At 36.9% G+C, this 12,414-nt stretch overlaps 1 protein-coding gene and 1 long non-coding RNA gene across 2 annotated transcripts in view; one reads left to right on the forward strand and one right to left on the reverse strand.

Moving 5' to 3' along the window:
• PDE4D (phosphodiesterase 4D) overlaps positions 1-12,414 on the forward strand; it is a 1,961,234-nt gene that overhangs the window by 744,523 nt on the left and 1,204,297 nt on the right. The window lies entirely within an intron of this gene.
• Positions 9,378-12,414, reverse strand: part of LOC122742681 — a 68,885-nt gene continuing 65,848 nt past the window's right edge. Inside the window, exon 3 of the long non-coding RNA XR_006354947.1 lies at positions 9,378-9,432. This is a non-coding gene — a long non-coding RNA (uncharacterized LOC122742681). The remainder of the gene's footprint in view (positions 9,433-12,414) is intronic.

Here is a 12,414-nt window from a genome sequence, read left to right on the forward strand (position 1 = left end):
TTTTCCTCTAATATGAAAATTTTCAACCTGGGATCCAGGTGTCTGGGGCTAGATACATATTGTACACATATACATGTATATATACATATGTAGATATAGTTATTACATGAATATATGCGCACATATACAAACACTCAGATGGCTCTCTGATCTCATCAATTTTGGAGATCTCTCTCATGATGCAGATTGTATCTTATCCATACCCGTTCATTCTCTGCAACTCTTATGCATTTCCATCCACAAGTTCACCACAAGGGTTCCCCTCTAAGTGCTGGAGACCTTCCTTGTTTTCTTCTAACATCTTGAAGGCACCAATGATATGTAAGGGAAGCTTAAAGGAAATTGATCACATAAGAATATTAAGCAATTTTCTGTCTTCTGCTGTTCACATATCCAGAGTCCCACAAGATCCCCTTTTCTGTTGCATTGATTTTCCCCCTTTCTAGAAAGCCTCCCAAGGATCATTAACACCTCACCATAGGATTCGTTTGAAGTTTTGGCTGCGTTAGACAATTTCTGCTTATGAAAAATGATTTGGAGAGAATCTTTCCCCTAAATATCTGCCAAAAGCTATTCTTGTTTTCTGTCTTAAGTGATGCATGGCTAGTCATAGAAATTATGTGTCGTCAGCTACTCTATTTGATTGCATTGCCATTTTCTTTTTTTTTTTTTTAGGTAAGGCAATTGAGGTTAAGTGACTTGCCCAAGGTCACACAGCTAGTACGTGTCAAGTGTCTGAGGTTGGATTTGAACTCAGATCTTCCTGACTCCAGGGCCAGTGCTCTATCCACTGCACCACCTAGCTGCCCCATGCATTGTCATTTTCTACAGCTATCTTGCTTTATTTTTTAGAACCCCTCCTGTATCTTTCTTCATTTGCTTTTGCAGAATCCTTTAGTCACTACCTCTTATATTAAGGGGATGAGCCTGGTAGATTTATTGTTTTCAATGGTAGCCTGATGTGATCAAGAGTGGGAAAAAGAATCCATTTTCCCATTTTTTTTTAAAAGCCAACAATTTTGGAGGAAAAAATTAGTTCTAGAGCAGTACCTTGAATTGCCTTTGGTTGCCAACCCCTTTACTTATTTTACTAAACTTAGAAAATGGGTTGTTGTGATTGTTATCTTAATCTAGCATTTCTGAGCCTTCAGCTAATATCAGTGTGGTAACAAAATGAAAAGTTTGCCTGATTAAGCAGATTCTTATGTATTTCTTTACCTTTTACCTTTTTCATTATTATGAATATAACAGTCACAAGTGCTAATAAAAATAACCAAACCCAAAGTAAACTAAATCACCCAAGAATACCACCAAATTAAAACTTATTTTGACATTAAATTAATAACTAATACATTTAATACACTTACTCAGTTTACCCAATGTCTTAGTTTCTTAGCATCTAATTCCTGCACATTTTCTAATTTTGTGCATAGTACCTTGAATATTCTCTTTTATATTCTTCATATTTATATTTTAAAGTGCTAAAAAAAGTTTATTACTTCATCATCCATAATTTATCTAGTTGTTGCCCAGTTTAGGGACCTACAAGTTATTTCCAGCTTTTTACCATTCCAAGTAAAGAAGTGGTAAAATATAAGCCATTAATACAAATTCATTTATTTATTTATTTATTTTTTAGTGAGGCAATTGGGGTTAAGCGACTTGCCCAGGGTCACACAGCTAGTAAGTGTTAAGTGTCTGAGGCTGGATTTGAACTCAGGTACTCCTGACTCCAGGGCCGATGCTCTATCCACTGCGCCATCTAGCTGCCCCTCCATTAATACAAATTTTTTAAATTAAGCATCTATGAATACTTTCATAGAGATAAAGCCTCTGCCCCTACTTTTTTTTTTTTTGGCTTGACTAAAGGATACTAACTACTTTTGTGATTCTGATTCTTACTCTCAGTTTGCTCTCAAAAAAAAAAAAAAACACCACCACCACAAGTCTTTGGTTCTACTGACAAGGAAATCAAGTGCCTGTTTTAGTTCTAGCTCTAGAACCCAAAGAGACTTCAGAGGCCTTCTGGGCTAACTTCTTTATTTTATAAATGAGAAAACTTCAGTCCAGAAAGGTTGTAATTTACCCAAAAATGTTAGACCATGGTTTGAATCCTTGAATTATACTAGTCCTATTGTATGTAGAATTTTATCTTTTCTTTTTGTCTTTTTTCTTGCTTATTTTTCTATTTTTGCTGATTGATGACTTTGATGTTGCCTTGATTTTCATCTCTTATTAGAAAATTTGAGGAGCTTTTAATTTTTTTCTTGGTCACAGCTGCTGTGATAGCATTTTGGTTTAGATATTTGCTAAACTGCCATATCAGCTCCTAATTATGCAAGCTAATCACCAAGGAACATTGGTAATATGGATCATTCAAATCCACAGATAATCATCAAATGTTATTTCATTTTGCTTTTCTGGGCTATATTTCCACCAAGTCACTTGCCCAACCTCTTAGCAAGAAACAAATCTGACTGGTATGAGCCTTCCTTCCTTCTTTGTCTTTAGGCAGATGTGATTCTAAATAGTGAAAACACCAAGAGAAAAGAAATCTGTTGGGGACCTTCACAATTGGCTACAATTGGGAAGGGGTTGGGGGGAAGTGTCTATCAGGTATGGATGATCATGCCCCTCATGACAATTAAGGAATGTTTTGTTAGCTTTTTTTGGAATCCATGTCCCACTGTTGATTTTATTTAGTTTTTAGTCTTGAACCCTCCAGATCTTAGCCCCAGGTCTGTTGGCTGGTTGATTGGGGGCACCAAAACCCTAGATTGGGTCCTAGGGCAAAGACACAGGTATCATCTTCCCATATAAGAGTGCAGGCATGGGGGCAGCTAGGTGGCACAGTGGATAGAGCACTGGCCCTGGAGTCAGGAGGACCTGAGTTCAAATCCAGCCTCAGACACTTAACACTTACTAGCTGTGTGACCCTGGGCAAGTCACTTAACCCCAATTGCCTCACCAAAAAAAAAAAAAAAAAAAAAGAGTGCAGGCAGTTTATCCTCAATTAGACCCTTATGGCTATTTGCTCATGTTTAAGTTTCTTTTGACTCCAGCATTTCAGAGTTTCTACATAGTTCTGATGTTTTCATCAGGAATGCTTGAAAATACTCTGTTATCATTGAAATGAAAGTAAATTGGAATTTCTCTCCTAACGTTATCCTGGAGGCATAGCCATAACAGAGGCATGATGTAGCTATGACAGATTATGAAACTGAGTTGTGACAAAGGAATGAAGGAGCCATTCTGTGATCTTGATGTGGCATTGGTGTGATATTGTATGTAATTGGAGTGAGGTTTGTGTGATGTGGGTATATAATTGGTGTCTTTGATATTGCTGTGAAATTAATATGATATTTGCATGACATTTGTGTGGAATTGGGGTGACATAACAATGCTATGTGACTGGCATGCTACTGACATGTAATTAGTATGTTTTCTGTCGTTTACATGTAATTGGTGCATTACATAAAGTTAGCCTGTAATTTGGGTGACATTGGTGTGTTGTTTATGCAGTGTGTGACATTTTCATGACACCATTGTGACATTGGTGTATGATTGGATATTTCTATGACATTGACATGTTTTTGCAACAGTGACATGTTATTTGTTTGGTGCTTAAAATTGGTGTTTAGTTGCTATATTCATGTAACATTGTTGAGTATCTGACTGATTGGTGCTTTGCTTGTATGACACTGGCATGTATTGGGTGTGATGCTTGTGGTTAGTGTGTCATCGTTCTATGATTGGCATGTTGTTTATATGACATATTTGTATAATTAATATGGTATCTGTCACTGGATATTATTTACAAAAAATGGATGTATAATTACTATGTAATTGGCATGAAGCTTATGGGATGTTGACATGTTCATGACTTTGATGTGTAGATGGCATGTCACTGACCTGTTTGCCTGACATTTGTCTGTAATTAACATGACATTTGATTTGCTTTCTGGAGCCACACGATCTAATGCCTCTTCAGGGTGACAACCCTTCAGGTATTTGAATAAGGCTAGTGATCTTGTCCCCTTTGAGTCTTCTCCGACCTAAATATCTCTAACCCCAACTTTTCTTAATAACATGGTTTCATATACTCACACTATCCTAATCAGTTTCCTACAATGAAACTCCACTTTGCCACTTTCTTCTTATAATGTGGACTCCAAGCATGAATGCAGCGCCCCAGCGTTGGAAGGGAAGTATAATAAGCATACACACACACACACACACACACACACACACATACCAGGAACTCTGCTAATTGCTTTACAAATATTATCTTATTTGATCCTCACTAACAACCCTGTGAGGTAAGTTCTCTAATTCTCAGTATTACAATTGAGGGAAAGTGAGGGAAACAGACATTCAAAAGTAAGTGTCTGAGGTAGGATTTGAATTCAGGTCTTCCCGAATCCAGGTCCACTTTATCCATTGCATCTCCTAGCTGCCTCAGATGTATTCTGACCAGTGCAGAATAAAAAATAGTACCTTGTCTTTCCTTTCCTAAATGTTATGCTTCTGTTATGATGCTGATGATCAGAATTGCTTTTTTTGTGGTGTCCATGTCTCACTATTGACTCATAGTGGAGATTACAAACTACAGGGACTGTTTACACTTCATGTAATCTCTCAAAACAGATGTCACTTTGACCCTTTGGTGTTTAATTCAATGATGTGGCAATTCACAAACTGTTTTTCTGCTTTTCAGAAATGTGAGTTCACATATAAACAGATGATGGATGTTCTCAGATCCCCAAAACACTCACCTAAACAGATAACAGGAAAGTACTGTCGATCTTCTGCTTATCATTTGGCCCATTCTTGGGGTATCTGTGAAGAACAAGATAGACTTAAGGAGCCTGGGGGAGGAGGGACTCAGTGGGACATGATAGCTGTCTTCAAATATTTGAAAGGCTTTTATGTGGAAGAGGGACTAATAAGACTGTTCTGTTTGTTCCCAGATGCAAATTTAGTAGACCTGATATCAAGAAAATCACCCTACCATTAGAGCTCCCCAGAAGCAGAGCAACCTGCCTTGGGAGGTGGTAGATTTCCCCCTCAGCCAAAGTCTTTGAGCGGGAACTAGATGCCATTTTGAGCTGTTATAGTAGAGATTCCTTTTGAGTATGCACTGAGGTACCAATGAGAGCTTCTGTGGCTGTGATCCTAGGCTCTGAAGTTCCAACACTGAGCACATAGAGCTGAAAGAGAGGAAATGAGTAATAATTAAGTGCCTACTATGTGCTGGGCATGTTGCTCAGTACTTTACAAATATTATCTTATTTGATCCCCATCTTACAGATGAAGAAACTGGGGCACAGAGAGGTTACATGATTTGCCTAGAGTTCCTCAACTCAGACACATGTCTGATACTAGAAAAAAATAATAAAAATAGCTAACATTTATATAGTGGTTACTATGTTCCAGGCACTGTGTAAAGTGTTGATCACCACAACAAACCTGGAAAGTAAGTGCTATTGTTGTCCCCATTTTACAGAAACTGAAAGAAAAAAAATTGAGTGACTTGGGGCAGCTAGGTGGTGCAGTGGATAAAACACTGGCCCTGGATTCAGAAGGACCTGAGTTCAGATCTGGTTCAAACACTTGACACTTACTAGCTGTGTGACCCTGGGCAAGTCACTTAACCCCAATTGCCTGACCAAAAAAAAAAAATTAAGTGACTTGCCCAGGGTCTCATAACTAGTGTCTAAGGATGGATTTGAACTCAGGTCTTTCTGACTTCAGGCCCAGCATTCTACCCCTTACCCCAACTAGATTCCTAATAAACTGAGTAAATTTCATGCTGAGGTGACATGATTGAGTAGGTCTGGAAGCTCATAAGATTGTCTACTTCTCCCTTAAGGGGACTTTTTTTTTTCATACTGCAACATAGCATCCTTACTTTGTGTCCTGCTGCCAATCTTTGCATTTGATAAAGTGGCTGGCTAGTTTAGCAAACTGATGAGGGGTGTGCCGAGAACCACTGACTAAATAATTCCCTAAATCAGCTTCTGGCAGTGACTACTACTGCAACCAGCAAATTTCAGATATTCCAGTTCCTCATTTTGCTCATTGACCTATGGTAGCTACAACCAGGCAAAATAAATAATAAACAAAAATATGGCTCCCTTGTTGCCTTTTCCTTAGAATCTGGTCTTGGGGACTTAAGCCAAATATCAAGTTCATTGTATAAAAATAAATATTGTAGCAAGGAAGTTTGAATACATTTCTTGCATTAGATTTTGTTGCATTTCTTTTAGAGTACAGATTGGATAGGTTCAGTTTTGAGTACATTACATAGAAGACTATGTAATATCTATTGTATAGGTTGTCTAAGTTCTGAATCTTTTCCATCTAGCATGTTCATCTGCATACAGTTGGTGCTCAACATATACTTATTAAATTACTGATAGTACAGGAGCTAACAGACTAAATATATTGTTATCATTCATGCAAGGAATTCAGAGTTCAGAATTTGGAGCAATTAGATTTTTCTTGTCTTTAAATATTTTAGTGACATTTTTTTAATTTTTATATCATCTTCATTTCTTCCCCTTTTCCCCACAGTGTGCTAATCCTTGTAAATAATTATTTTTATAATTATTCATTATAGACCAGCTGAAAACCTTCAGGAGAGTTAGGAGGACATTTCTTGGCTCTTAAAGAGGAATTTATGTGAATTATAATATCACACCATTCTACACTGTTTCAGGTTGATTCCTAAGGCAGCAAATTTACAATCTGTTGTCAAACAGCTATTCTTACCCTTTGTACCTTGGCTGAATTGACCTGTGAGACATCCATAGTTACATCCAAACTAAAACGCAACATCAGAGGAAGACTGTCATAGAGAGTTTCCACTTGACATTTGATAATAAATATAGAAGAAAGATAACACATCTGTCCTTTATAAAGTTCAGCTGAAACCCATTTTGTGAGGCCCTTTCTCAGTAATCATCTGAAATACATGTAAGGCCTGGGTAGCTGTGACTCATTAATGCAAGCCTTGGGAGGGGGAGGAAGAGGGGGAGGAGCAGACTCTGTATCTTACAAGACAGCAGCAATTTTTCTCACACAGACACCTTTGAGGCAGGAGGAGTCATTTAACATGGGCGGGCCCAACTAGCCCCGACCTGACTATCCAGTTTTTCACTGGCTGCTCTTGTAGCTTAGGACCTGAAGCTTAGGCACCTAGAGTAGACAGGGAGCTTAGATTCTTCTATGGGGATTTAACTCACTCACAACTAAGTACACGTTGGGTGTAAGAAAATAAATAAACATGGTTTGGACTATGTAAGGAATACAGTAATCTCACTGACTTGCTAGAAGGCCAAAGAAAGCCTTGGTAAAGCTAGCTTGCTTTATTATCTTGTTGTGAGCCCCATATTTTCTTGTATCGAATTACTGGTATCTGAAAACCTTCTTGAGTCTGTGTTGACAAGGATACAGGGCCACTGACAATTAGGAAAATCAAGAAAGATCTTGATATAGGTGGCACTTGAACTGATCCTTTAAGGACCTTAGTGGTTTGCATGAGAAATTTAAGACAACTGCCTTCTAATTTAAACAGGAGTCCTTGAAACAAAAAATTTCTTTGTCCTAAACCATTCACATTAGGGTAATAGGGAGACTTGGATAGTCAAGGTGTGAATGATAATACTTAGTTATTCCCTCTTCCAGGTTTCTCTTCTATGGGTACAGACCAAAGATTTGAATCAGTTGGTTTTCATGTGGTATTTAGAAACTCAATGTAAGCTACATTGAAATTTGGTGATGAAAAGAGCAGAAAACATTTTTGTATGAAGGAAAAGATTTAATATCTGTATCTATCTCTATATGCAGATAGATAGATGCTATATATGCTTTGGTTTCATGTAGACACAGCCTTTACGGACAGGGAGTAGATTTCAGTGTGCATAGTTTGTAACATAGATGTATTCCTCCTTCAGTCATCTACAATCACATTTTAACTGGCAAACTGAATTTCATTCAGAAGAACAAGACGTTCAGCACTAACTGAACAACAAACAAGCCATTTCTTAGGATTGTTTGCATGTAGTAGAAGGACTCAGTTATAAGTTTCCAAACTACTTAACCCTGATGTTCCACAAAGCAACTCTAAGAACTAAATATAAAAAACAAGTATTGATTTGGTGTCTTGCTGCTCTTGTGCCTGTGAACAGAGTGTACCCATTACCTATTGTTCTGAGCTCAGCAACCTCCCAGGTCTCCCCTGCTCAGCTCGATTGGGAGTGAGATGCTTGTGCTCCATACCACCCCCCCTCCATGAAGAGACAGATCAATCACCTTACTACTTGTGCCTGGAGGAGGAGGGCAAGAAATACAGCTATTTTACCATGTACTGCTGTTCACATCTGCCAACAGCAGTATGGTATGGCTGTGCCAGACAGGAAGCAATCGAAACCACAAGGGGAATTTAAGAGAAAGCCCAGTGTACCTTTCTGCTAGATTAAATTGTTAATTTTACTAAAAAAAGATCAATAGCAGGCTCATTAAGTTTGCTGGAATCATTTCCTAAAGGTAAAGTTGGGAACTTTTTGGCTAGGTTCAGCTAAAAATTAGTTTGATTATAATCTTTATATATTTTTAAATATGCCTGTCATTCCTATAAGTATGAAAAGGTTCTTTTTCTTCCCTGCATCTTATTCCTTGAAAGAAGAGAACAAGGGTCTCCTGAATGATACTTGCCTCCAACAAGGAGCTAGTTCTCATTAACAGTTGCCACCACAACCATTTTGACTTCCTTGAACCAATGGTCCTTCTGTACTCTGCCGGGGTAGACCACATTTGGGATATAGTTTTCACTTCAGTACATTGAGTTTTTAAAATGGGCATTGACAAGCTGCAGATGGTACAGAGTGAGCCATCTTAATAAGTAAGGGGACTGAAAACTTACCATATAAAAGTTATTTGGGAAAAATTAGGATGTCTAGTATTTTTGAGAAAAGAAGGCTTGGGGACAATGCCAGCTAGTTTCATTTACTTAGATAGGTGTTGTATGGAAGAGGGATTCCACTTTTTTGCCCAGAGATAGAATTCAGAACATTGGATACAAGTTGCAGAGACATTTAAGTTTATTGTCAATGTAATCAATGTAATATCTGAGGATCCTTTCCCCAACTCCTACTTCCACTGATGAATTGGGTCTCCAAAACTTGGCTACATCTTCCCCTCAGAGATATTCCATATCTGGGCTCCAGGCATTCACATTGGGTTTCCCCCGAGCATGAAAGATTCTCTCTCCTCATCTCCACCTCAGGGCTTCCTATAAGAATTACTAAGAAAACAGGATGGCTATATGAGCAAAAAGGGAGAATTGTGAGTAGGTACATACCTCATAACATAGACTAGAATCATCCATCCAACCAAACATGGATATAATATTGACTTTAATTGTATTATCTTAAAGAGAAAAATAAGAAAAGATGGAAGTAAAATCAAAGTAAATGTAGCCAAACAAGGCAAGCCTATAAAGGAAATGAGAAAAATAATCTTATTTTCTTGATTGTTCTTCCACTTGTTTATGTTTTGTCAAAGGCAAGATAGGAGTTTGGGGTAAGGTATTCACCTAGGGGTTTTATATGTTCATTTAAATGTTTATGCTTCTTAATGTAATAAAGTAATTCAAACCATTTTGTTTTCAATTATATGTTTCACTCCAGCCGAGTGAAAGACCTTTCCATCGAGTACTTATTAAATTTGTAATGCATTTCATCTACCTGACTTATCTAAATGATCTTCAAAATATTAATAATACAAATAATCATCAATCAAAGAGATGAGATTTAAGAGCTGCTAAAATTGCCTGATGAGTTGAGGGTTTTACCTTTTGTCTATTCTTCCTTTCTTAAGCATATAGCAGGGCTTTATTCATAGAGTACTAGTATGTTGAGCCAAAGGCATTGTTCTGTCTACTCACTACACCTCCTTGCCCCTCTAAAGAGCAACATCCCTGTTGTCCTAACAGGAAGGCAATAAACAAATACCCACTCTTACTCAACCCTTAGTATTGAATGGGTGTGGCCTCAGACAAACTAAAAGCTATGGGGAAAACAACCACTATAATTTAGAAAGGCCAACATCACCCACTGCATGGCCAGTCATCTTGACCTTTGTCTTACCACTATGTGGTCTCATATATGTCTATGTTATTCCACAAGTAATTATGTTATTCTTTGTCATGGATGGAAATAGGTTGAGTGGGTAAAGTTAAAGGTAAAATACTATTTCTATTCAGCCAGTATAACATGCTGCCATAAATCAGTTAAGAAAACTATGTAATAATGTTAATTGATGCAGATTCCTAAGATCAATGAACAATACACTCTCAAAACATCCGAAGATGCTTTCATGGTCTAAATAACATCCTAGTTCCAGATTTAGTGAATGAATTTTAATTGGAAATTTATTCAGCGCTACCAATGTCATTATTATTTTTTGCATGAAAAATTCACATTAAACTTCAAATGGCAGATATAGGCACATCTTATTTGTCATCTAAGGAGTATAAATATTTAACAAATAAACAATTGTCATGGAGTTATTTGGCTTACATAAAACTTCTACTTTCCATTGGAATCTTTTTCTTCTACCTTAATAATAATTCATTAAGGTGGTATTGAAATTCTCATTTTTGCTCTCTAACCCTAGGAACTTTTTAAAAATGAAAATTGCAAGTAAACACCTTTTACACAAACAACAGGGATAATTGAAGCCTTTTGCTTTCCAAGAAAGTCAGAGGTACGGTATCCTGGAAATCCACGTACTTTAGTATGTTTTAGGTACTTGTTGGAGAGGAAATCTTTTGCTACTATTTTAAATTTTAAAAAATAATAATATTGAAAGTAAAGAGTTACAGTGCACTCATTCAAAATACAGGGGGAATCATGTTTCACTTCTTGGGAAATGTGTTATACACAAAACTTAGCAAAGAAAAAGGAAAATGACCCATGTCTCCAAAATTATTTATAGCAGCTCTTTTTGTGATGGCAAAAAACAAAATGGGAAAAGAGGGGATGTCTATCAAAGAATGGCCAAATGACTTATAGTACATGAATGTGATGGAACAGTATTTGCTGTAAGAAAAGATGAAGAGGATGGTTTCAGCAAAACCTAGAAAGACCTATATGAGATCATTTAGAGTGAGGTGAGCAGAACCATGAGAACAATCTATGCAATAGTGGCATTATTATAAAGAAAATCAGTTGTGAAAGACTTAGCTATTCTATTCAATACAATGACCTATGACAATTCCAGAGAACTCATGATGAAGAAATGCTATCTCCAGATAGAGAACCAATGACCTCAGAGTACAAAATGACCCATAGTTTTTTTTTCTCTTCCCTCCATCTCTTCCCTTCATCTGTCCCCTCCCCTCCTCCTCTTTCCTTTCCCCTTTCCCCCTTCTTTGCTTTTCTTTCTTCCTTTTTTTTAGGAAATATAACTGATACAGAAATATAATTTACATAACTTCATATGTATAATGATATTGTTAATTCTTGCCTTTTTAATGGGCAACAGGGAGCATAGATGAAGGGAGAAACTTAGAAGTGAAGATAAACATAAAATTGAATAAAATAATTTGTAAAAAGGAAACATGCATGTGACTCAGTGATCTCTTCCTGATCTCTGTCTAATGAAAAGCTGAAGGACATAGTATTTCATGGCTCTGGTATAGTCATTGTCCTTTGTGCTGTTAAAATTCTGGCAGTGCTATGAAGTATCTTATAAAACATGGGAACAAATTTCCTTGGTCAGAATTTCCCAAGTGCTACCCTGCTTTTTGGAAAATTAACAGAATTCACATGCTGAATTGAATTCACTTCTCTTTTCTTTGTGAATTCTTCCTTGAATATCCAATGATTTATCTTTCATCTGAACTCATCAGGTACTTATTACCCAGACTATTTACAATTATTGCATTGTGTAACTAAATGGGGTCATAGAAATATAGGGAGCAACCTCTGACTCAATGTCAATATTTTATTTTTCAAGGAATCTCAGACTTAGTCATTTTACTTATTTGATCTTGAGTTTTACTGATTTTCTCTTAAGTATCTAACATAGGAAGGGTGAAATAGTGTCATGGATAAACTGAATACAAATTTCAGGAAAGAGAGCAACCTTTTCATTTCTAAGAAGAGACCCAGATTCAGAGGTATTAGAAAGTCTAGCTCTGAACTAGATAGAAGTAAACCCATCACCCTTTACCCCAGATTTAGCAGAACAATGTCAGCGTCTACAATTTACATCTGTGATTTATAGAGCAAACAGCATGTGTATTGACACCACTGGCTGTATATTCAAGTATATAACACTCTTGAAAGGAGAACATTTCTCAAGGATCATAAATATTTACTGAGTACATGCTGCATGTTATAAACT

The sequence above is a fragment of the Dromiciops gliroides genome, chromosome 1, assembly GCF_019393635.1.
Source record: "Dromiciops gliroides isolate mDroGli1 chromosome 1, mDroGli1.pri, whole genome shotgun sequence".
NCBI classification, from domain to species: Eukaryota; Metazoa; Chordata; class Mammalia; order Microbiotheria; family Microbiotheriidae; genus Dromiciops; species Dromiciops gliroides.